We start from the raw sequence: 27,634 nt of genomic DNA on the forward strand, positions 1-27,634 counted from the left end.
TAAAATCAGGATGTTTATTCAGCCATAATTAATACCTAATAAATTATAAATATAAAAATTTTTATATAGTAGAATTTTATACAACTGATATATTTTGTGATAGAGGAATTTATACTGGAAAAAGAGGAAAGTTGAATCAATCCTAAATTTTTTTTTATCAATTTCTTGCTTTACATTTTTCTTCTTTTATTTTTATTTTTTTAATTTATTTTTTATTTATTTTCAGCATAACAGTATTCATTATTTTTGCACCAGACCCAGTGCTCCATGCAATCTGTGCCCTCTATAATACCCACCACCTGGTACCCCGACTTCCCAACCCCCCACCCCTTCAAAACCCTCAGATTGTGTTTTCAGAGTCCATAGGCTCTCATGGTTCACCTTCCCTTCCAATTTCCCCCAACTACCTTCTCCTCTCTATCTCCCATGTACATTTTTCTTCTTTTAAATTTCATTTTAAATTGAGTCCACAGCTATTGGTTAAAAAAGAGAGAAAAAAAAAAAAACTGTGACTAACCTAAAGATTCTTGAGAATTTTAAGCAAACTACATAAGCCAATTACATAAGCATATGTACAATTATATATATAATATGCAGCTCTTGTCTAAGGCCTATTTGTGTTAAAAAAAAAAAAAAGGAAAAAGGAAAATTAAAAAGAAAGAAAAAGGAAAAAAATGTCTTGGGAAGAATGTGTAGCATGAGTGTAAGTGGTTTCTGGGCCCACCCCTAGATATTAAGATGCACCAAGTGTTGGTATAGCCCATGAATTTGCCTTTCTTTTTTTATTTTATTTTATTTTATTTTCTAAATTTTTAAAATTTATTTTCAGCATAACAGTATTCATTGTTTATGCACCACACCCAGTTTTCCATGCAATCCGTGCCCTCTCCAATACCCACCACCTGGTTCCCCCAACCTCCCACCCCCCACCCCTTCAAAACCCTCAGATTATTTTTCAGAGTCCATAGTCTCTCATGGTTCAGGACCTTCTAAGTGCTGCTGGTTTTTCTGGTCTGGAGACCCTGCCTGATTGGCTACTCAATCTGTAGTCTGTAAAACAACTTGCATCTCTGGGGAGTTTTAGAAATGCAGAATTTTAGCCTCAGCCAGAACCCACTGAATCCAAATTTAACAAGATTTCCAGATAATGTGTGTGTATTTTATATTTTGAAAAGCACTAGCCTAAAGCACAAGAATATGGAAATTTTCATTATGAAGATAACAAATTAACTCTAGAGATCTACCATATATTATATATTCTACTGTTGTGTGTATATTAACATGAAATAGGAGTGAAAAGCCAGCTGGAATAGTTTCCTTGACACCCCATAAAATGCAAACATATAAATAAAAAGGTTATGGGAATTATTAAAAGTGCTGAATACAGATAAAATTAGTTATACAGTTGAATCATATTGATTATTGGATTATATGAACTATTGAGATTATCATTTGTTTATATGCTGCCTATTTTCATTTCTAAGTTGAAAAAAATATAATCAGTCTCAATGCTATTAATAATCAAAGAAAACTATTCTGGCAATAAGAGAAAAATAGTCCCCTAGAGAAATAACCCTATAGAGCCCAAATTCTGCTAAAGAATGAGCCCTGTATTTACTAAATCTGTCAGGAAAATCCAGGATAACCTCTCACATTGTCATTCAAGGTAAAACATGGCTTTTTCTGTTTCTTTCTTTTCCCATGATTCTTACTCTTCTAATGGGGTCATTTCTAACTTGACAATTCAGGTGCCTCATCTCTGCTGAGCATATTTTCTAATGTGTCACCGGAGTGGTAATTTATCTCTCCTTGTCCCTTATCACTGGGTATGAAACATTTAATAATTGACACTTTACACGGTCTGTATTAAATCATTTTGTCAGCAGGCTTTCATTTATTGGGCTCCACACAATCATAGCTCTTGGTCTCCATGGTTTGAAAAGAAGCAAATATATGTTTTCATGAGAAACATCACCTTCTTCAATGGTAGCAATGTCAAATAGTCATCATGTTTCTTCTCTAGTTAGCTTCAAATACCTGGAGAAAAGTTGCCAAAGTTCAGATCCTACATTCCTGGAAATTACAATCAATAAAGAAAAGGGAAGTACTGGGATTAGAGCAAAAATGGTGCTGTACTAGGAAGTAGAAGAGTCTAGAAGCCCTCTGGTTTTATGACCTTGAGCAAGGCTTTATCTCTGAACCTATTTTTCATCTATAAAATGAACAGATTGTACAAGAGGAGCATTGACTCACTCTAGCTTTAACATGACTTAATTCTAGGTGAATGACTCATGTTACCTCTTAAAGAATAAAAATGTTGTGAAAACCGTTTTATAAATTATATGTGGGCATTTAGGCCTAAATATGAATACTGAATGTCTCTTTGTTTAGCCTGAAGGAATGAGTCCAGTGATTGTATATGAAACACCACGTGCCTTAATGGCATAGGAATAGCAGAGCTAATGGAAGGTTCAGTGTTCTTTTAATAACCCCCAACACACACACACACACACACACACACACACACACACACACACGTGTACAACACAGAGTTTCTGCTATAGTTCCTTGATAGATATAGTCATATTAACACAAAGAACAATTAATTACAGTCCTGACTAAGGACAAAAAAAGATAAAGGGTACTTTAGGAAACAAAGAGGAAATTAGAAGTATTTTATGCCTTGCACGTTGACAGGTGTGTTAACACGCTGAAAGGAGGGGGTAAAACCTGTCATTGCAACTACTATTAAAAAAAAAAAAAATTCCCAAACAGGTCAGTGTTAAATTAAACTTGTTTTGGAGCACAGTATTTATATTACATAGACTTTATCACAGATCATGCTCCCTGAAACATATGATTACTCATTAAAACCTGATATAGCCCAGCTGATGCACAAGACAAACACCATTAAGTATTTTACCTAAGTAAAATTAGAGACCGAAAGTAAACATTGCTAAGAATTTAACACACTCCTTCTAGAAGCATACTTATAATGCTGTGTTTATATTTGGTGTGTCAAAATGACCTGTGTTTTTTTTTTAAGTAAAGGATAACAATGTAATGAGATGGTAAAAACAAACCAACAAAAAACCTTGGCTTCTTCTCATTTTGTAGTATGCTCTGGCTCACTGTCACTGAATAAACTTAGAAACAGTATCTCTGCAGTTTGTTCCTGATACTTCCCTAAGGTGCAAACATTTATTTTTTCTGTTCATTTATTTGAACAGATCTGCCTCTTAAGAAGCAAATTAAAATTTTATTTGTGACTTTGCATTAGTGTGAAAAATGCCATCTGGAACAGCCTGAGACACGATTATCTCATTTAGCCTAATGGAAGTTCATCAGGTAGCTATGGTTCTGGCACCGAGGAGAGAAACTAACAGGCTTCACTCAAAACAATAGGCTATTAATATTACTAATAATACCAAAGAGTTTTGTATTATTTCCTACTGAGAAATTTCCTATTTGACTCTACAACATGTTATTGTAAAGAACATGGACACACAATATGGTGGATATTTCCTGAAGTCTTATTTGTGATTATAGAAAATTTATTTCATTGGCTGATAACAACATAAAATCATAAAATTTGCTGAAAAATATTCTCTTGACAAATAATATTAGATTATGTTCTTCATACCCTAACCCTGAATAAAATTTAAAAGATACATATAGAATATTATTTTTGTTGTTCTAGTGATATGTAAGGATTACTTGATATTTTATAATGAATCAGAGATCATTTTAAACCTATCGGCCATGATTCAACAGATAACTGTATTAATTTCTAGTAGTACAAAACTGCCTTCGTATTTATTTTCTAGTAAGGTAAACAAATGAGACAATGAAGAAGAAAAAAAGACATTCTTTTCTATTAAAATTAAATTAAGGGGTATCTGGATGGCTCAGTGGGTTAAAGCCTCTGCCTTCGGCTCAGGTCATGATCCCAGGGTCCTGGGATCGAGCTCCACATCAGGCTCTCTGCTCAGCAGGAGCCTGCTTCCCTTCCTCTCTCTGCCTGCTTCTCTGCCTACTTGTGATCTCTGTCAGATAAATAAATAAATAAATATTCTTTAAAAAAATAAATTAAGTTAAATTAATTTTTATTTTTCACTATAAAATAATACATGTTCATTGTAGAAATATGAAAAATAAGGGAAGGAGAAAGTAAAATTAGTCTATAATTCTAGATGCACAAATAATGGGTGAGCCTTTCAGACTTTTTTTTTATAATTGTTATAGATTTATATATTTCTAATCAAACAAGCGACACATAAATAAATGTTCCATGAAAGAAATTCAAATGTTATTACAAAAGGCATTGAGAAATTCCCCCAACACACAAACACACACGTGCGCGTGCGCACAAAGATCACACTCTAAAAACCAGTTCTATTAAAAGTTTGTTATGTATTCTTTCAAATAATTTAACATTTACTTTATACAAATACATGTATTTTATAAACAGATGTATGGCTTATTAAAGAGATAACCTATATTGTGATATAATTAAATTCATCTAATTTCTCCTTTGTGATTTTGATCTTTCTGTCTTCTTTAAGAAATCCTTTCTCGTACCAATATAAAAAATTATTCCTCTTTCTTTTCTTCCCCAGCTTATTTCTTTGTTGTTAAGTCTTTAACACTGGTAGAGTCTGTATTTTAGAAAATTAGAGTTTTAATTTTTATTATATTTTATATATGTATGATATATTTATATGTAACATATAAATATATATTAATATATTTTATTCATATATATTCATTCAAATACATATTCATATATATTCAGATTTCACAAGAGAAAGGGGAACCCTCTTACACTGTTGTTGGGAGTGCAAATTGGTACAGCCAGCCTGGAAAACAATATGGAGGTTCCTCAAGACATTAAAAACAGAGCTACCCTACCACCCAGGAATTGCAGTACTAGGTATTCATTCCAAAGATACAGATGTAGTGAAAAGCAGGGACACATGTACCCTAATTTTCATAGCAGCAATGTCCACAGTAGCCAAAATGTGGATGGAGCTGAGATGCCCTTCAAAGATGAATGGATAAAGATGTGATTGATATATACAATGGAATGTTACTCAGCCATCAAAAAGGATGAATACCTACCATTTGCATCGACATGGATGGAACTGGAGTTGATTATGCTAAGTGAAATAAGTCAAGCAGAGAAAAATGATTATCATATGCTTCACTCACGTGTAGAACGTAAGGATAACACTGAGGACCACAGGGGAAGGGAGAGATAACTGAATGCGAAGAAATCAGAGGGGGAGACAAATCATGAGAGACTCTGGACTCCAGAAAACAATGTGAGGATTGGAGAAGGGAGGGTTGTGTGGGGAGGGGTTAACTGGGTGATGGGTATTAAAAGGGAAACGTGTCGTGATGAGCACTAGGTGTTATACACAACTAATGAATCATTGGCTAAGTGACCATAATAAAAATAAATAAATAAATATCCATAAATTTTAATGGCTTTATTAACATTTCTATCAAGTAACAATTATAGCATATGTATAAATCTGTTCGTGTATTATTCATTCTCTTGCAGGATTGAATTTATTCCACTTTTACTAGCAGCACAGCATTTTAACATAAGTTTGCAACATTACTTTAATACCTGTGTAGGAACATTCCCTGAACTATGAATATCCTTTTATAAAATTTCCTAGATATTTGTGAATTTTTATTTTTCTATGTGTATTTTAGAATCACAATTTGCACAATTGCAAAAATAATATGTTTTGGGTTTTGATTTGAATTTCAAAAATGGCATGCATTAAGAAAAATTGACATCTTGGGATGCCTAGGTGGCTCAGTTGGTTAAGCAGCTGCCTTCGGCTCAGGTCATGGTCCCGGCGTCCTGGGATCGAGTCCCACATCAGGCTCCTTGCTCAGCAGGGAGCCTGCTTCTCCCTCTGCCTCTGCCTGCCATTCTGTCTGCCTGTGCTCGCTCTCTCCCCCTCTCTCTCGCTGATAAAAAAATTAAATCTTTAAAAAAAAAATTGACATCTTTATAACACATTGTCATTTCATCCACTAACTTGGTATCCCTGTTTCTTTGGAACTTCTAATATGTATTTAACACTTCAAAAACTTTGTGTAATAGGCTGAGTAATGACCTCCAAGCTGTCCATCTTCTAATCCCTGGAACCTGTAACTATTATTTTATGTAGATGTGGAAATTATCCTGGATTATCTGCGTAAGACCTAAACATAATCACAAATGCTCCTAGGAGAAAATATTAGAAGTTTTGATGCTGAAGAAAAGGTGTGTGACCATGGAAGCAAATATAAGAATGATGTACCATAAATTAAAGAATGCTAGCAGCCACCAGAAACTGCAAGAGTGAAGGAACATACTCTCCTCCCCTAGAGCCTGGGGCAGGAAAGCAGTTCTGCCGACACCTTAATTTCTACTTGGTGAAACTGTTTTTGGACTTTTGATCTCAGTAACTATAAGAGAATAAGTGTGTATTCATTTAAGCCAGAAATTCTCTGGTAATTTTTTAGTAGCCAACATTATGTGGATTTTGATAACAGTCATATCTAGTTTTTTGGGGTTTTTTTAGATTTTATTTATTTATTAGACAGAGAGAGAGCACAAGTAGGCAGAGCAGTAGGCAAAGAGAAAAGCAGGTTCCCCACTGAGCAGAGATCTTGATGTGGGGCTTGATCCCAGAAACCTGAGATCATGACCTGAACCAAAGGCAGAAGTTTAACTAAATGAGCCATGCAGGCACCCCTCATGTTTATAGAGTTTTGTTGTTGTTGTTGTTGTTTTGGTTCTTTTCAGTTGTAGATAATGCAGAATTTCTATTATATTTTTAATTGGCTACTATAGTGATAAAAACTTTCTTGATTTATATATATTGAACTAGTATTTATCAAAAGTATTAAAGATTTGTTAATCTTAAGACATTCTATGTAAATGATCAACATTTTTTTTATAAAGATTTTATTTATTTATTTGACAGAGAGAGATCACAAGCAGGCAGAGAGGCAGGCAGAGAGAGAGGAGGAAGCAGGCTCCCTGCTGAGCAGAGAGCCCGATGTGGGACTCCATCCCAGGACCCTGAGATCATGACCTGAGCCGGAGGCAGCGGCTTAACCTACTGAGCCACCCAGGCGCACATAAATGATCATCTTATATGGTTTCCTTAGCCATTTCTTATGTATCTTTTTGCTTCTTCATTTGTAGGCAATTGATCAGGATTTTCATGTTGAGTAATAGTAGGAATTATAATCCACTTTGCCTTTTCAACATCAAGGGAACACTCGTAATGTAATGTATCTGTGTTATATATGCTATTTGGCCTGGTTTTATTTTATATAGATTTTTTGAGGTTAAAGAAGTTGCTTTCTGTGCTATCAACTCAACTAAGCTGGAACTGTTCTCCAGAATGCACTTCTCCTATATAACTCCCAGTTAGAATTGGCTGAAAGAGGAATATTTTTAGAAGTTGAAAGTTATAAGTGAAGTAAAGGTGGCCAATACCCTCTGCAGGTCAGCGTGGTGAGATGAGGAGACAGCGAAAAGCATTAAGCGCTGGCAATTTTTATGTGGCTCTCACTTCTGCTTCACACCCAGTTCTCTTGACTGCTGACCATGGAGATCAACTGCAGTTCCAGACCTACCACCTGATTCTTGGTTGGATCTATTTGTTAGCTTCCCATATACCCAGCCATGAACCCTCCATTTCCTTACAGGGGTATAGTTGGCAGAGATTATAGATTCAATGTGTTAGCTTATAAGGCTAGATAAGGTTCTCACGGGGTGCCTGGGTGGCTCAGAGGTTTAAGCCTCTGCCTTCCGCTCAGGTCATGATCTCAGGGTCCTGGGACTGAGCCCTGTATTGGGCTCTCTGCTCGGCAGGGAGCCTGCTTCCCCCCCACCCCGCCTGCCTTTCTGCCCACTTGGGATCTCTTTCTCTATGTCAAATAAATAAATAAAATCTTTGGAAAAAAAAAAAAAGAGAGAGAGAGAGAAAAAAAGAAGAAAAGGCTGTAATGGTTAATTACAGACTGAGACCAAAATATGAGGTGACTCATGTTAAATTCTGTTCTCATGCCAGAAATTCTTGGTATCTAACAGAGGAAGATACACAAAGATAAACAGAGACTCAAAGCTGGAATGGATTTATAATGTCAGAGCTGTTTACCCTCTCCCTAATTACATCCAATAGGAAGTTGAATAGAATACCCTTAAAAAAGGCTTCGAGAAATATATTGGATGTAGAGGAAAGACATCCTTTAACAACGTTGTAATGGCTATTCTCTGCAGAGTAGAAATAACAGTGAGAAATGCTGCCACTGAAATGGGCAAGGACCATGTGGTAGCATTTACTCATTAGGGACATGGTGCATGTGATTACTGTAATGAATTCACAGAGATCATTTGCATTGGCTAATTGATCATGATGTCCTTGGACTGCAATAAGTGGGAAACCTACTAAAATTTCATTGATTTGTAGCAGTAAAAAAGCTCAGAAGTCTCATTTGATCACAATAGAGTCACTTCTTAACTCTCAAGAGTTGAGCCAAATCACAGACCCATTGTCTCTTAATTAAGAAGAGGAGAGATCCTTCTGCGGAAGGATCTTAATTTACTGCAAATTTTAAATCTACCTTCTATCCTTCCCTAACATGACTTGTGGTCATTTGCCAGGATAGCTCTTCACTGAAAAAGTGAAAATAACCAGACTTACAGGGATACTGGACACTAGCCCTGATGTGACTAATACTTGGTGACTCCAACAACATTGTGGTTCACCAGTCAGTTGGGGTGCTTATAGAGATCAGAAGATTTAATGAAGTTTTAACTCAGATCCACTTTGCAGTAGTCTGGAGTGTTCTTCAGAATCTGCAATTTGTGTGTTAAAGTTGACTGATTTAACACCTCAGAACAGTCAAGACTACAAATGGTACAGACCCTTCAGGAATGATAGTATGACTTGTCACACTAGGCAAGGAATCATGACCAAGAGAAATAATTGCTCAAAGACAAAAGAATATTCAATAGATGTGGGAAGAAATTATAACTGTCACTTCACCTATGACCAAATGAACAGCCACAGAAAGAGAATTTTGGAATATGTCAGTATTTCTTCCTTACTTTGATGTTAAACAATTATGTTTTCTTTTTCTCTCCCCCTCCCCCCATCTCCTGTTGCATTACTATCATAAAATACCTCACTGTTTAAATCACAGGATATCAAAAATGGAATGTCACTCAACCACAAGAAAAATGAACCAAAGATGGATAGAGCATAATGTGGAACTTTTGAATCACCTTTTGAGGAGAGGGTTTGGTGCCTTCAGTTGAATGAGAGCTGGTTACTTCACGTGAGATGGCTTTGTTGTCATTTGTTTTTTTGACCATTAAATGTATTTAAAAATGTGTTTATAAAAATCAAATTGACTAGAATGGACAGTACTTTTGGAATTTTGTTAAATATATGTTAGAGTTGGCCAAAGGAAAATTTGGGGTGAATTTTAAAAAATGGATGCAGAGGCAGCTGTTACTGTCTGAAGTCATCATGGTTAAGTGTGGTAACGTACAGACATAAAATTGCCAGCAAATTCCAACTTGTCTTCAAACTCCTCCACCCACATGCAGCTTTTCTTCCTAACTGTTGAACCTATTGACTAACGTTGGTCCCATGTCCTTCACCAGAAGCTAGACAGTGGACCCATAATGGTGATGTCTCATAGAGAGCTCTCCAAAAGACCTCCCTTAGTAGTTCCATTTCAGTGGTGAGATGAGCTAGATTTTTAAGATTTTCTGGTTGGTGACTACTCCTATCACTCAACTTCCTTCTCAGAACTTCAATATCTAGCTCCTCTAGCAGTTGTGCAAGGTCAAAACCCTAACCCTGTAAATTAAGGTGAGGTTGTCTCCTTCATTGAACACACTGATCTACATCGTGTAGATGTAGATCACTACACTTCCTACATCGTGTTGGTTAGTTGTCACTGGGCAACAAACACCCTAACACTGAATGACATAGTGCCAGCCTGGGGTTGCAGTTTGTCTTCACATTCCTCCATCCACATAGAGTTTTTATTACTTCTTAGGTAGCAGAAATAGGACAGCTGGGTAGTTCTCTGATCTGGCTCATGATCAACTGCCCTGTCTTAATGGGAATTTATGGGACTGGAGGTTAGCTGGTCTAGAAGGTTACAACCAGGACAATTCAGTTCTGCTCACATTTAACAACCAATAGCTTGCTAGACTGAGCTTTTTCTCATAGGAATGGTAAAGTCTCAAGAGATAGCTAATCTAGGCTTGTTCTCGTAGTGAAGGCAGATGAAGGATGTAGAAAATCTCAAGCTCTGTTTTGAGACTATTTTGTGCATCAAATCTGTTAACATCCTACTCACTGCAGATAGTCATAGATAGTCATAACCAAAATCAGAGGGAGAGGGCATCACATATTTTTAAGGAAAGGAAGCATGGATAAAGGGATATTTTAACTGGGGCTATCAATGATATCAATTTAGCACATATTTCTAGTTTTTTAATGTATGGTTTTATTCACAAAGTGGAGGATTGAATATGTTAATGGTCAAAGTTAAGAGATGGTATAATTGTTGACAATATTTGCAACACAGAAAATCAACAAATTGCTATTTTTAATGTATAAGAAGAATTTAATATACCTAAAAATCACACAATAGAAAAATGGACAAATAAAAAATTAATAAATAAATAAAGCATAAACCAAAATATAGAATAATCATAGATGTTTAGCTTTGTTAGTAATAAATATATAAAATCAAAATAATATTGAGATACTATTCCATAAGCATTATTAACAAAAACAAAAAAATGTAAGTCTGATAATAATTACTGGCAATATAAATTAACGTATCTTAAATCCATTGTTTTGACAGGAGGAAAATAAGTAAAGAGAATCTCGTGTGTGTGTGTGTGTGTTTGTGTGTGTGTGTGTGTGTTTGTGTGTGTGTGTGTGTGTGATTAAACTACACATAAGTGAGTGCTTTTGGGGAGAAAGAATAAGTAGTATATGAACGTAACATTAATTTTAAAATATAATTAAATCATACAAATACACACTCACATAAGTGCATGTACACATATACAAGTGACCAAGAATGATTTTTTTTTTTTAAGAGGGAGAGAGGGGGTGTTCTCAGGAGTGGCAGAGGTGGGTGGGAAGAATGGAGGAAGAGGCAGAGGGAAAGGAAGAGAATCTTAACCAGGATCCTGCTCAGCACAGAGCTGGGCTCAGTGTTTCTCACCATGTGAACCTTTCTATAGCCATGACTTTGGCTTCCTCCAGAATGAATAATCTAAGAGAGAACAAGTCAAAAGACCCAACATCTTTTATGAAAGCCTCAGATATCACACACCATTTCCTCTATTCCCTATAGGTTACTAAGGTTACCACTATTCAATTAGGTAGGGGACGACACAGAATATCATTAACAGGACATGAGGTACATTGAGGGCTTTGTATGCGTAGATCTATATCTGGATTCTTTATTCCATTCCACTGGTCTACTGATCGACTTCCACCAAAATAACACTATTTTAATTAACATAAGTAACAAATATACATTCCAATCTGGTAGGGAAAATACTTCCTCTTGTTTCTTCTTTTAATGTGCATTTATTTTGCCCTATGAGTTTTATTTTTTTTTTATTAAAGATTTTATTTATTTATTTGATAGACAGAGATCACAAGTAGACAGAGAGGCAGGCAGAGAGAGAGGAGGAAGCAGGCTCCCTGCTGAGCAGAAAGCCCGATGCAGGGCTCAATCCCAGGACCCTGGGATCATGATCTGAGCTGAAGGCAGAGGCTTTAACCCACTGAGCCACCCAGGTGCCCCATGAGTTTTAAAGTCAAGCATACTTTTCCATAAAAAACCCATTTTTGGATTTTGATTAAGATGTAATTTAATTACTATAACTTATGGAAAATAAGGATATATGGAAATATGGAAAGTGGAAATATGGAAAAAATATGGAAAATAATGTCTCTCTAATACTGAACCTTCATATTCATGATCATATATGTTTTGCTTAATTTATTTTCTTTTAAAAAATATTTGTATGGAGATACAATTGAAATATAACATTAAATTAGTTTCAGGTATATAACATAATGATTCAATATGTATAAATTATTAAATGATCACAAAAAATCTAGTCAACCCATCCATTACCAAATAGTTATGTAATTTTTTCTTATGATGAGAACTTTTAAGATCTATTTTCTTAGTGACTTTCAAGTATGTAATACATTTTTAATAACTATAGGCATATACTATACATTACATCTCCAGGACTTACATATATTATAATTTATAATCAATTTATGTTCATCTTTATATTTATAATCAATATCAAAATCAATAATTGATAATACATTGTTTTAAAATATTTTAGTAAAATTGATTTATTTTCTTATTATAGTCCCACAGATTTCTTGTTATGATTATTCTTATGTACATTACAAATTTGTTGTAATTGTGAATAGGATAATTTTATAAAAATTTTAGTACATTTCTTTGTTGCTGCAAGAATTGTTTTTTTTTTTGATATTGCATCTCATATACATCCACATTGTGGAATTCTCTCATTATTTCTAACAGTAGAAATTTGTTAAATGCCATTTAACAAATTTCCTTTTGATCTATACATCTAAAATATAAATCACATTTCCTATATCAAGTGACCACTCGTAAAGACTTCTAAATTCAGTTGTACTGTGCAAGTGGCCTGTTGTGATCTAACTCGAAATAGTCTATGTGAATAAATTGGTCACAAATAATTGTCAAACATAAAAGACATAACAAGAGATAAAATAATTTAACATTAGTTTCTCCATCACCTCTTTTTATTTCTTATTTTTAAAAGAGAATTAATTATTATTATTTTTTAATTTTCTTAAGTAATCTCTACATCCAATGTGAGACTGAAACCATTACCCTGAGATCAAGGGTCATATGCTCTACCAACTGAGTCAGCCAGGCACCGCTTTCTATTTCTTTTAAAAGATCTTATTTTAAATGTGAATGAGTGTCTAAGTATTTAATTTAGAATGTATGTTTTTAATGCTTTATCTTTGGAAAGCTGATATATTAGCCAATAAACCACTATTAATAAAATATTTGTTATATATTTTTCCAAATTAAGACTGTATATAATTTGTAGAAAAATAAAGTTATTTACTACTTTGAGTAAATCTTCTTTGGTACGAAGTTCATATGTTAACCTATTTGGGATGAATTGATAATAAATTCTAAAATTATGACTTATAAACTGCAAAATTTATATTCACAGTCATCTACAGAGTTGTGCATTAAAAACTGGTATTTGTATATTTCCAAACCTTTGGGGGTAGGCTGAAAAAAAAATCATTTGAATTAGGAAAACATAAAATCAGATTAACTCTTTGATTTCAATCAGTGTTGGTCCAGCTTCTTGGATGGGTTTTTTCAATTCACACAAGATGATTTTCACTGGTTAAGACAGCCTTTCACTGATTTAGCCAGATTTTGTCTCCATCCTTCTTTTATGACATATAATTGGCATACTTCAGGTAGACATATGGTGCACAGCTGCATGGTCCCATTTTTTAAAGCTGGCGTACTTCTTCTATTTTGTCCCTTTAACTCATTTCTAGAACTCTTGATGTAAATTCCCAGTTTCTTCCTTTAAAATGATAAAAGGTAGAAATAAATAAATAAATAAATAATAAAAATAAATAAAAGAAAATTATAAAATAAAAATGTATTTTCTCATATATCTAACCTGTAGGTAATAAATAGGTATAAAATAAAATTTTCTCAAAATGAAGTCTTTAAATCAGAAATATTGAATTTCCTCAATACAAGGAAACTTAAGAAATTATTTAGGCATGAGGATGAAAAGGAAAAGATCAAGAACTTGGATAATCAGGGAAGTTTGGAAACAAATCCAAGTTGTAGATGAATGAATAACTCGAGAAACCAATGTAATGTTTCCTCATGCCAATCTGGCTTCTTTCCAGTGTCAATGTATGTGAAACATTAAGCCATTTCTACTTACTGGCTTTCTTTAGTGCTGCATTAGTTCTAGCATGCCAATTAGAATAGTCAACAGATGTGAAATTTAAAATGTTCTGGAATAAAATTAATTATTTCCAGAAGAAAAATAATGAAACTTAGATTTGTAAGCCTTAGAACTAAAATTGTATCTTTTCAGAGTCCTGGTGCTCAAAAAATGTTTAAAGCTTTCCTTAATACCTGTTATAGAAAGTCATGATTCATTTGCATTAGGAAAGTCTTTGGGGTTAACACATACAGTTTGAGGGAGAGAGAGAGAGAGAGAGAGAGAGAGAGAGGATGTGAGATTTCACATTCATGCATATCATGTCTTTTTTTTTTTTTTAAGTGAGTTTTAGTAATACACAAATTGCACCAAACCTCTAGAGTTCTGTTAAAGAGGAGAAAGAAAAATGCAGTTATGATCTCACCTATCAACACCCCCAAACCAGGTAATGGACAGAACTAGGAAGTATAGTATTCTGCTCAGAGAGCATTGGCATGGACAGATAACCAGAGAGACCCCAAACACAAGAGCACTACATGATCATCTTGGCATTAACTCCAACTTCAGAGAGAAGCTGAAGAAGGAGGAAGAGGAAGAGGAGGAGGAGGAGGAGAGGGAGGGAAAGGGGAAGAGGAAAGAGAAGTAGATGTAGAAGGAGAAGGAGAAGTAGAAGAGGAGGAGAAGGAGAAGAAGAAGGGGAAGGGGGAGGAGAGAGGAGGAGGAAGAAGAAGAATCAAGTTTATTGAGATCCTCACAGGGCAGAATCAAGACGTCCAATTTGAATCTATGTCAGTTATAGATGAGATCATATCATGATTCTTACACAGCTACTTTGTGAATGAAATATATTCTTTTTCCAATGTAGTTTTGATATTTGGCTGAGTACTCTCTCCACCCATGTATTAATGTGTTCTCATACTACTTAAGATAATATTTGGACCACTGACCTGAACTCTAAGCCACATGTTTTTAGAATATTGAATGGTTTGGCTATCAAAGGTTAGGCAAACGTGTTCTAGATAAAGAATGGCCTGACAGTGAGGGGCATTTGTCCTAAAAGCAGAGTCTTATGTACAAAAACATCCATGTAGTTATTCATGTTTTCTTCTTTAATTCATTGACAAATCTGCAAAATTTACGGACTGCTATATTTTAGGGAATGGAGAAAGAACAATGGAGGAGGCAAACAACGTCTCTGCCATTCCAGAACTTGTAATTCTATGAGCAAAACCAGAAAATATATATGTTAAAAATTAAATCTGACAATTGTAGACTTGTTTAGTTCTATGAAGATGTGAGAGGAAAAGAGTTGAGCCTTTTGAAATGGAGAATAACCTCTTCTTCAAAGGTAAACATGGAATTAATTAAATGGTTAAAGATAAAATGCTTAAATAATGAAAAGAAGCCTGACTGGAGAAGTTTGGATGAGCCTCAAAGCTTATATGATTCAATAAAAAGTTAAAAAAAAAAAAACTTATATGATTCTACGAACCGTATTTTTAAAAATAAAATACTAAATTATAATGAAAAAATTAGGTTCAGGTGGCTAGTGCAATTGCAAGGTCTTGAAACATACATTTCATTTATTTCAAACAATTTGAAATATAGTAGCCGTGGTTCATACCATGTAGTGTATTTGGTTAAATAAACAAATGTAGGTTTCTATCAAAAATTCAATGGGAAATCATCAAAATGATCAATTTTGTAGCTGACTAAAAAGTAGGATAAGAAGTATACGAGAATTTAAGTGCAGTCTGAGCCATTGGTGTTAAACAAATGAGAAATGATAGTGGCTTGGTCCGCAATGGCAAAGCACAAATGAGGACGAACCCGTGATGTGTGGAGATAGTGGTGACAGAGTTTGCTAGAAGATCAAATGCAAAAAATAGAAGGAATTCCTGAATCAAGGAAGATTTATTTACTAAGGTGGAAAGACCAAGGGAGGAATAGTTTTGAGAGTTTATTTTAGAATCTATTAACATTCACATTGGCAACTACATCAAAAAGTCAGGATTATGATGGCTGGAGAAGAGAAAACTTATGTTATTCATGGGAGGAGGCCAGCATTATTCAAAAAGTTTAGTGTATTTCAAAAAGCTATTCAAAAGTGTGCAGATATTTGAAAAGGGTCAGTACTTACCCGGTAATATTTTAAAGCAATCACTTTGGTGAAATTTGGCAATTGGTTTGTGAGATTATAACTTTCTTCTCTTGTTATATGGGGCGATCTCTTCATCAGAGTCATCAATGAGAGAAGATGCCATGTGCACTCAACTGGAAAGATTGACATATGTGATCATAACATTGCTCAAGATATCCTTTATGAGATCGCAAAGAGAAGAGAAGAAACTATCCCCAGCTGACCCATTGTTGGCTCACTTAGGTTCTCAAAAGTTATTTGATGTGCTCTTAGAAATCCCAATGTGGGAATCCTTTCTATGGATGTTCCTTCATATCTGCTACTATGACAGATGCTAGTATTGGAGAACTGTGGACTAGTAGGAGAAGTACATAAGTACACAAACAATGTAACAAATAAAATAAAGAGCATAACATGCTTTTATGATTAAGCACTTTGGAGATGATGCAACGAGAAAGGGAGATCAGACAAGACTTTTTGAAGAGAATGCCCATGTTGAGTCTAGAGAATAGCTAGTAATTAGGGAAGCCAAAAAAAAAAAAAAAAATCATTTTCAGCTCTGCTTGGCGACTTGCAGTAGCAGCACTAACCTACTCAATTTGTCTCTGGAAATTTCAGGGAAAAGGCCTTCATTATGTTGAGGCTAAACAAAAATCTGTTTCCAGTTAATTTTCATCCATGATTGCATGTCTGCCTTTTGCAGCTGTACTGTGTGTCTGCTTCCTCTCACTTGACAGGACTTCAAGTTTTCTCTTTCAAAGGGTTATTGCCCAGTTTCTTAACCTATTTTTCAATAATGAAGTTTTAGAACGTTCACCATCCTAATTACCATCAGCTGGACACACTCACTTTCTACAATGCTCTTAACTTATGACGTAGAGAATTAAGCACACCATTCAAGCCGAATTAAAACACCAAGGAGAATTAAGGCAGAAGTATTTTGTCTTTAGAGTATTAAAAACAATGATTCTAGTGGCTCTAAAGTGGTAGTTTTCACATAATCCATAATTTGTGCAATCAGACACATTTGTGCTTTATCAAAGGTTTCCATAGTCAGGCAGTATGTTAAACACACATAGAAGGTAGATTTATTACTCAATAGATTTTATGGTTTCTTTGCAACCATTAGCATCTATTATGTGAATGTGAGTTTTGGCAAATGACATGACTACAGTGAATAGGCGTACACATTATCAAGGTTTTCCTGCAATTTCGTAAGAACCTAATTGTGTGTATCTAGCAACAGCAACTGCAACACAAAAGCAGATCTGGACATACATGAGTCCTTTAAACAACTTAACAATAAGGCCACAGTGCCTTACTCCCACTGACCTTCAAAATGTAGCTTAGATTTAGAACAATGATTCTAAAAAGAAGGTGGGAGGAAAAGGTGTAACAGAATCAACAGTGATCAGAAAGGCAGTATAAAACTGAATAATCTGTAAGACTTTTTCAAGCTCTTCACATACCTAAATCCTGAGATTTTGACCATAATTGGCATTTCAAAAAATTTGATGGGGAAGAGTATATATCATCGTTAAGAGGATTTTTTTTCCTACCAAGTTACTGGGGGGATTTTGTTTGTTTTTTAAGGAAAAGAATGAGAAAAAAAAATAATTAAACCCATCAATTTTGTGACTCTCCACCAAATTATTTAGTAAAATAGTTTTTGTTCTTTTGATGTGTTTTTTCTTGTTTTAATTTACATGTGTACTAGGCATAGAACAGGGTGGTGTGATCAAGAAATACAGTAGGAAATGTGGAAGGCTCCCGAAGAAGTATAAAATCAAAACTCTTCACATGCCTGTCAAGAATGGCTGTCCAAATATGTTTCAAGTATACTGAGACTTTCTTGTCTACTGAACAGCCCAAAGGGGTGTCTCAGAAAAACACACATTTGAAGGGTGTTGTGAGGAGACTTGCAATGATAATGATATAAAATAGAACTTGGAGAGTCACAGCCTATTAGCAAGGCTGGAGACAGCAAGAACTGTTACAGCCACATTCTTTTTACTCCTAAACTATTCTTACCCTTTTGTTTTAAACAAGGACAATGCATCTCCCCTCCCAGGAAAAACAAAACAAAAAACAAAAACTGTCAAGTGGAAATTCTTTAGGCTTTTTGTTAGCAACTACAAATGTTACATGTGCCATCAAACCCCCACCACGTTTCCAGTTACAAAAGAAGGGTGACTTTCTAGCTAAGGTTAATTTCCCCACTTGTGTTCTGCAGCCCATCCCTTCTGGGTTTTTGAACTCAATACTCCATAAACAATCACATGTACCATGCTACAAATTATTTAAATGATGACTGACTGAATATAACAATTAGAAGATACTCTTTGCTCAAGTGCATGAGCATAAAAAGACCTATTTCCCAGAGTCCTTACGTTCATTGTTTATTCAAGTTACGTATTTGAGGCTTAGAACGGGAAACATTTGCATTTTCTACCTATGCAGGTTCTTCTTTTATGCAGATAGATTAAAATATTTCATCACATCATCTTGAATTTTCCGAGACAAACTCTTTGTATATAATCGATCTCTCTCACCTCCTTTGAAAGAGAATGGGGTTACCCTATTTCTTTGACTCTCCAAGTGGATCTTCTTTTTTGCCTTTTAAGGATAATAACTCAGGAGACACAGGTTCAGGTGGCTGGGATGGTGGGGGCCACCATTAAAGTACGGAGGGGAGAACTAACAATGGTTATTAAGTAATATTTTCACCTGTATTATATGACCTGAAGTAGGGGGAGAAAAACAAAAAGTGATTATTCTCGCTAATCCTGCCTACTCTCTCAGAGACTAGGTCCCTTAGAAGGGTTGTACCTATTCATAATCTTATAGTGGGCTTCTGCTGATGAGGGAAAAAAAGGAAATATTCTTTCTGGTTTCTACCCCCCCCCCCAAAACAACAAGTAAAAAAAAAAAAAAAAATGAAATGAAATGAAAATAAAAGAAAGAAAGAAAGAAAGAAAATCAAGGACTTGAGCCATTATCTAAATGAAATGATAGTTTTTTTTTTCATTTTTTGATATATATTAGTTTGTTTTGTTTCTAAAATGAATGGAAAAGGGCTATAATTACTTAGTAAACAAGCATATTTGGAACTTCAAAACATAATAGATAATATCAGTATAGTTTTCTCTATCATAAGTGGATACTTAAAATATATTTTCTCAAATATTTTTATGACATATCACAACCAGATAAATTCTGATTAACTTGTTTTAAAGATGACTTTTTTTTAAAGATTTTATTTATTTATTTGACAGACAGAGATCACAAGTAGGCAGAGAGGCAGGCAGAGAGAGAGGAGGCAGCAGGCTCCCTGCTGAGCAGAGAGCCCCATGTGGGGCTCAATCCCAGGACCCTGGGACCATGACCTGAGCCAAAGGCAGAGGCTTTAACCCACTGAGCCACCCAGGCGCCCCAAAGATGTCTTATTTGTCCACATTTATCATCACTGAAGACTCTAATTACAGCCAGGAAAAAGAAAGTGTGCAGTTTCTTCATAGGAACCCTCACTCTGTATAGGCATATTTTCAAGGAATGAAGCACATTTTGATATTATACTTCATTCTTATATTAGTCCCATCTAAAAGGTTTTCTTTTTTTAATTTTCTTTGCTTTTACTCCATATAATTTAGGGATCTTTGGTTGTTGTAGGTGTTTGGTTGTTTGTCTTCTATTACTCTATTTTGTAACTACAAATTGTTGATAATAATAGAAAAGATCCTTGTTGATAATAATATAAATACACTTTGGGAATGATACAATCTATTTTAGTCCTAAAGAAGATTATTTGAAATATTATATTTTATTATTATTTAGGTTATGAGTCAATTTTTTTTATCTATAAGCAAATTCCAAACAGCATTATCAATTGCCTTTATACGTGTATGATCTACAGATTCAGCTTTGAATCTGTTTAAGCCTCTTATGTTTCCTCATTAATTAATTAGCCGAAGAAATTCCTTATTGGTAGGAGCATCAGGATTTTACTTTTTTGAGAATTTTACTTCCTCCGTATGCAAATAAATGTATTCAAGAATCTAAAAAGCTCTATTGCACCTTCATAGGGTTATACATTTTTCTCATATAATTATTGGTAAATAATGTGTCAGTAAAAATATACATTTTCTCATAAAATTATTGCTAAATAATATGTGAGTAAAATTCAGGGTTTTTTTTCTTTTGTAAGATTTTACTTATTTATTTGATAGAGAGAGAGAGTGACAGCAAGAGCAGGAATACAAGCAGGGTAGTAGGGGAGGGAAAGCAGGCTTCCCTCTGAGCAGGGAGCCTGATAAGGGCTCAAACCAGGATTCTGGGACCATGACCTGAGACAAAGGCAGACGTTTAAGGACTGAGCCACCCAGGCACCCCAAAATTCACATTTCTGGCTATGAAAACAATAATGCATTTTCCATAGCATGATGGATATCATATCAGTTATCATTGTAAATATCTTGGGGAATAACGAAGTTCTTAAAATCACTGTCAATCTTGAAACGAAGACCCAGAAAGCTATAAGAAACTTGTTGAAAAAATTATCAAAAATCTATAGGTGTCAGAGTTTTCTTAAAACAGAAGACCTTATATATTGAAAGAGCAGGGATTTGATGTATCATTTCATCAATAAGTACATGAAAAGTCTTGTCGAACAGTAACTGAAATGGGTATTTTACAAAATATACTGAATTCTAACCTTATCTCAAAAGCCAAAGCCCCATTTTGATGTATATGATTGGACCGCTGTTGCCACCTGCTATATCAGATTGGTTCCGATGACGCTCGCATGCAATTATTGATTTATCACCACTGTCAGCGGCACATAGCACTCATTCTCCAGTGGGGTAGCACCACTCTAACCTTTCCCGTTGCTGATTTAGACTTTCTCATTTCCGTTCTCTTTTGTTAATTCAAACCATGCCTGGTTGGGTTGTCATAGCCTGTCTCTGCCCTCCGCTGTCACATAATAGTTCTAGCTCATTCCAACAGCTCACACCTCTTTCAGGATTCTCAGCTCCCACTTGCATGACGTACTGGTGACCTTAGCTTCATTGGTATTCTGTGAATGTCAGAGATATGCTTGCCTCAGCTGCCTGGGCCCTGGTGAGCAGGTGGAAAAATGACCAGTTGAAAATGAGTTGTTAAGACCACTACAGTGAAAAGATTGATGCAATTAATTTTTCATTATGCACAGTGTCTGCGGATTCTAATCAGTTTGGATTGTTCCTCCTTTGAGGCACAAATAAAATGCAAATGGCTTTGGAATGAAAGGGAGCATTCTTTACGGTATAGACTTTCCAAAGCTGTAAAATGGCTCAGGACTAATCTGTAGTGTTAGAAATATTTTATGAATTAGGCCCTGGCAGGCTAATGTAAGTTCTTTCTGGGAAATCCAAGCTGTAGCAACTATAAGAAGCAGCTTGAAAGGTAGATTTCAAGGGCACAGACAGCAAATGGGAATGAGCCTTGAGGTAAACCTTCCTGGATTGGAAAAAGAGTAGGGAAGCAAAGGAAATTTTGGTTTGATAAACTAATTGTAAATTAACATGGCACAATCTGCAGTCATTATGTGTGTAGATTTGTTTTCATAATCCATGCCAATCATTTTTGAAAACAAGAATATGGATTTAGAATTGTTTTTAGTCTCATGATAAAATCTTTGCCCCTCTGTTACAGCATCCCCTAAAATTTACTTTGTAGATATGGCAACCATCCATGATGAATTAACATTAACAAGTTAAATTATAAATATGCTTATATTATTACAGATCTCATTTTCTCTTAAGCTAAGGTCATTCCACTTATGAAACAAACAACTGGTTATGGTTAGAATGAATATACCAATGTATTTTCACTTACTTCAGTAGAAAATACTGCTTCTAAGTTATATATTTATATTATCTGGGTAAGATATTTTCTTTCATTGGGATTAAAATTGCTAAGAAAAATGTAGAGATATAATTTAAAAACTAGTACTGGTAAAATATCACTAGAATGGTCAACAGAAAAGAAGAGAATGTCTCAGTCGTTTGGTGTGTTTTAGAATTAAAATTTATTCATTCCCATTAAAGATGTTGCTCAGCTCTCATTACAAAATTATTTGGATTTTTTTCTAAAATATATAATGAGGAATTAAAATATGCCTCTCGTGAAGTTCTCTTTTGAAATGTGATCTAAGTTGAAGATCATATTTTTATGAATTCTAAAAAGCCTTTTACAGCATTATTTGGTGACATGATTTAGGAACAAATAATAGGAACTGTCATTTTCCACTGTGGAATTCTTCCTGACATGAGAAACTGAGAAAACTATACTTAAACAATTCCTGAACAGAAAAGATATTAGTTATAATTATGCTTCACAATGCTTTCTTACAAAATTGACTTGCCTTAGAACATAGCAAAAGTGTTAAATTTAAAGGTTCCACTTTCAGAAGGAATAACTTCTAAAAAGTCATTCTAGATGTGTACATTTTAAACCTGTCTCAACTCTCTCTTTAATATCAACTTAATCAATGAAAAATTTCTTTTGAGTGCACCTTCAGGTGTGTGAAATACAAAGAAACCTGTCTTTACAATTGCCCTCAATAAAATTTTATTCTAGGTCTTAAAGTTTTTGCCAGTCACCTACAATTCATGAGCAGAGAAAGCCTTTTTTCCTCTTTTTCTCTGCTTCTATTCAATTCTCACTTCCTTTTACTTGCTCAAGTAAGGAAAGCCAAATAGGCGAAGGACCCACCTGAACTCAATAATTAAAAATCACTTACAAACCTCTCTTCCCTGTTTATTTATATTTAAAAAAAAAATGGTAGTTCAACTCAAAAACTTTCCTTTTTAAAAAAAATATTTTAGGGACACCTGGGTGGCTCAGTGAGGTAAAGCCTCTGCCTTCGGCTCAGCTCATGATCTCAGGGTCCTGGGATCGAGCCCCACATTGGGCTCTCTGCTCAGCGGGGAGCCTGCTTCCTCCTCTCTCTGCCTGCTTCTCTGCCTACTCGTGATATCCGTCTGTCAAATAAATAAATAAAATCTTTAAAAAATATTTTCTTTACTTATTTATTTGAGAGAGAGAGAGAGATCACAAGTGGCAGGGGAGGAGCAGAGTGGGAATGTGAGGGAGACAGAGCGGGAAAGAATCTCAAACAGAGGCCGCACTGAGCAGGAGCACACTTCAGGGCTCAATCTCATGATCCTGAGTTCATGACCTGAGCGGAAACTGAGTCAGATGCTTAACTGACTGAGCCACCCAGGCACCCCTCAACTCAAAGACTTTCTAATCTGTAGACAATATAAATAGGTAAAATTTGTGGGGAATTCCTGGTTTCCTCACACATTACCTCTTTTGAAGTATCTCCTCATTCTCTAGATACTAGAAGAACCTAAGTCAGTCAGTACATTTTCATTCAGTTTCTGAAATTATAAATTACTGATTCTAAAAACTACAAAATTATTCAATACCCTTATAAATGGGTCTACTTATAAAGGGTCTACTATATTCCAAACACCACACTGACACTATAAGTATGAAAAAAGTCTTTGAGTATGAATTCATATTATTTCTAGAAAAGTTGATAGTCATGCAAATAATTATAAAATTCATTAAATGTTATAAAATAGAAATATATGAAGTGTTATGGACACATAAAAGAGGAAGTTTTCATCTCTTTAGAGTAGATCCTATTCAAGCAGAACCTGACAAAATGAGTAGGTAGAAAAAAGAATTTAGATTAAAAAAAGAAAAGTCCTGTAGGGTCTATTGATTGATCCAAGGCTCATGTGGCTGTAAATGCTAGCATCCAGGGAATAAAATCTAGTAGTGATAATGGGTTAAGAATGTTAAAATCTGGGTGTCAAATGCATAAAAATAAATACAGTAAGAGAGAGGACAAGAGAGAGAGTAGTTGAACATATTAGGAAAAACCATTCGTCATAAAGGACACAGACAGAAAATAAAGATCCAATGAAAGGGAATTTAACTAAAAAAAAATTAGAAGATTTTTTTTTAAAGGAGTCACTGAACAGTTGAGAGAAAAGAGATTCAATAAAGATGAACTCAAACTTGTTATAGCAAGTGTTTTCAAGACACAGAACTTTGGAATTGGAAATATAGCGGTCTTTGATACACAAAGATAGACACACACTCACAGACACATAGCTTTTCACTTATTTAGAATAGACCATTTTATTGATTATTTAATAATCTCTGAAGGTTGGCTTTATTATCGTTTTGGTTTATTTCAGGTAGGAGAAGAGACAGTATAACATACTTATGATAGAAATATAAAAACACACTTGTTAGATATGATAGGATTGAGAATCATTGTTTTATCCATCAAAATTAGCTTCAAAGTGTAATCTAGTTTCAAGAACTGTTAAGGAGGTTAATTATATAAGGAAATTTATTTGATATGTAGGTGGAGGCGAACCAAGTCCTAGATATGTCTGCTTGGATGGAGAACTGGAAAAGACAGACCTTTTTTTTATCATTTTAACTCTCTCTTGATTAGATCTTAAACTATGATATTAAAGTCTGTCTTTCTCTGTAAGTGGTGCATAGGTGCAAATGTCAAAAAATCATATAATGGTTCTCATTATTTCACCAGAAAAAAGTTTATCATCTATGTAGATCCAGATTCCCAGATGCCCCACTATTTTCTAGTGGGGCAGTACCATTTCTTTAAACCCCTGGATTAGAATATTTTTGCATGAGATATAATAAGAATGTAAACATGACTATATTTGGCATTTCATTTAGTTTTTCTTTTTCTTTCAGTCACCAGAAGGTATAAATTTTAACCAACTATGTAGAATATATATTTATATCATATTTATATTTATATTTATATAATCCCAATTTTATTTTATATTTTTTTAAAGATTTATTTATTTATTTGGCAGAGAGATCACAAGTAGACAGAGAGGCAGGCAGAGAGAGAGGAGGAAGCAGGCTCCCTGCTGAGCAGAGAGCCCGATGTGGGGCTCGATCCCAGGACCCTGAGATCATGACCTGAGCCGAAGGCAGCGGCTTAACCCACTGAGCCACCCGGGCGCCCCTATAATCCCAATTTTAAATGTGGTGTTGTGTTTTATTGCTAATTGTGTAGTTAGTGAATGCACAGTCTCTTGGGTATTTCTTAGCATTACAGAATCTCAAGTCCCTCCATGACCTATGTAATCCATATGGAATCCAAATTTGTATTTTAATAAGACATCCAAGGGATTTCAATGCACATTAAATTTAGTTTGAGAAGCACTGGTCTAGTATTTTGGTTGAATAAATGACCATATGTTCGTATACATTTTTATAATTATTGAAAATGAATACCAAATTAATTCCTTTATAATTGGGGATTTTCTCTCCTGTAATGATATATCTCGTTAGTAAGTTACAGTCATAAGTATATGTTTAGCAAGGCCAAAGCCAAATGTGTTGTCTGGATTTAAAGATTTGGAAAAGAGATGGCTCAGACCTCAGGGTTTCATTGGCTTAAGTCTATCATCTAAAGAGTCATGGAAAGGAAGCAAAATATAAGCATTCAAAATGGATGAGAAGCAGCTTCCAAAAGGACTATGGAAAGTTTCTAACCTAGATCTGAAATTTTGATGTGTACTTTTTGTGTGAGATTGAGCATATACTTGCAATTTGAAATCACACCAGTTCTCCTCTCCTACCTAACCTTTTACAATTGATTAAAAAAAAAAAAAAAAAATGGTTCCCCATGATACCAAACGTTATACCTTGGGGTATAAAATGGTTGAGGGCATCAAATAACCTATAATATAAAATTTGATGTCTGAGAAGATCCCTTTAGTAAAGGTATGCTAAACCGGCAGCAAAGCTTAATGTCTTTCTTTTCCTTACACATATTTCCATAAAAGGAAACACCTGACATTTGAAATGGGATCATTTTGGATGTTAGAATTCAGATGTATTATAGAGAAGTGGGGGAGTATGACAGTTTTGCTTTAATGTTCCAACATTTTTTTTTATCCTAAAGTATGTAAATATATCCAAAGATACCTAAAATACCACTTTCAATTACATGGGAGTTTTGTTGATCCTTTTAGCTTCATAAAAAATTGTCTTTAAATAATAAAGTAAATAACAATAGAATAACAATAATCGTGGGAAAGTCTTGAGAGAACTTATTTATTTACATAATTTCTACACTCAGCATGAAGTTCAAATTTATGATGACAAGTTTAAGAGTTACATGCTCTTCCAAGTGAGCCCTGAGGAAACTTGTTAGTTATTTGTTTACTTAGCAGAAATAAGAAACTGAGAAAGGACATGACTTGAATGGCTAAGAAACAAATTCTCTATCAAATTGGGATGTCTTTAATGAATTTGAAAGAGAAAATAATTGATAAAATACACAAAATAATTGAATAATAGATCATTGTGTGATACGTACCATATAATTCAGAAAAAGTTCAACCATTGGCATGGCTATAACCAAACTTTCTTCTCTTCTCATATTGATCATTATGAAGATTTCACAGTGCTTACATTTATAAAAAAGAAGAGTAAGGGCCCTTGGGTGGCTCATTTGAGGGACCAGCTCTTGATTTCAGCTCATCATGATCTCAGGATTGTGAGATTGAGCCCCAAGTCGGGCTCCATGCTCAGCAGGGAGTCTGTTTGAGATTCTCTCCTTCCCCCACTGTCTCTCCTCCTGATTGCATGTGCACATGCATTTGCTTTATCTCTAAAATAAATAACTAAATCTTTAAAAAAAAAGTTAGGAAAATTAGGAAATGTTTGGAAGCTGAACAGAGATTCCTTCTAAAAGTAACTTTCAGGGGCGCCTGGGTGGCTCAGTGGATTAAAGCCTCTGCCTTTGGCTCAGGTCTTGATCTCAGTGCCTGGGATTGAGCCCAGCATCAGGCTCTCTGCTCAGCAGGGAGCTTGCTTCCCCCTTCTCTCTCTCTGCCTGCCTCTCTGCCTACTTGTGATCTCTGTCTGTCAAATAAATAAATGAAATCTTAAAAAAAATAAATAAAAGTAATTTTTATTCACTGATTTATGAAAAAATCTCTCATTAAAAGATGCATTTGTAAAATTTAAGTATTATCAAAATAACTATTATATTTGTTTTGATCAAGCATGTAGACATAATAATTATAACTTCATTATAGAAAAAGCCTTTTGTAATATTCTATATAGAAACATACAGAAACAGAAAATAAACAAAAATCTCAATACATATTTTTGTATTTTTGATATATTTTGTATTGAAAATGAGCATTTTTAGGGGCGCCTGGGTGGCTCAGTGGGTTAAGCCACTGCCTTCAGCTCAGGTCATGATCCCAGAGTCCTGGGATCGAGTCCCGCATCGGGCTCTCTGCTCAGCAGGGAGCTTGCTTCACCCCCCCTCTCTCTGCCTGCCTCTCTGTCTACTT

General features: G+C 34.8%; 1 long non-coding RNA gene across 7 annotated transcripts in view; it reads right to left on the reverse strand.

Moving 5' to 3' along the window:
• Positions 1-1,862: 1,862 nt before the first annotated feature.
• Positions 1,863-27,634, reverse strand: part of LOC309863170 — a 45,827-nt gene continuing 20,055 nt past the window's right edge. For 2 of the 7 annotated variants that reach the window (XR_014310902.1, XR_014310903.1), the window contains 4 exons: positions 21,229-21,332; positions 16,218-16,351; positions 5,122-5,159; positions 1,863-2,037 (listed from right to left, as the gene is read on the reverse strand). This is a non-coding gene — a long non-coding RNA (uncharacterized lncRNA). Of the gene's footprint in view, positions 2,038-5,121; positions 5,160-12,054; positions 13,700-16,217; positions 16,352-21,228; positions 21,333-27,634 lie in introns of those variants that run through there. The other 5 variants (XR_014310907.1, XR_014310908.1, XR_014310906.1 and 2 more) reach the window with 4 other exon arrangements.

This window comes from Mustela nivalis, assembly GCF_964662115.1.
Source record: "Mustela nivalis genome assembly, chromosome: 4".
Lineage (NCBI taxonomy): Eukaryota > Metazoa > Chordata > Mammalia > Carnivora > Mustelidae > Mustela > Mustela nivalis.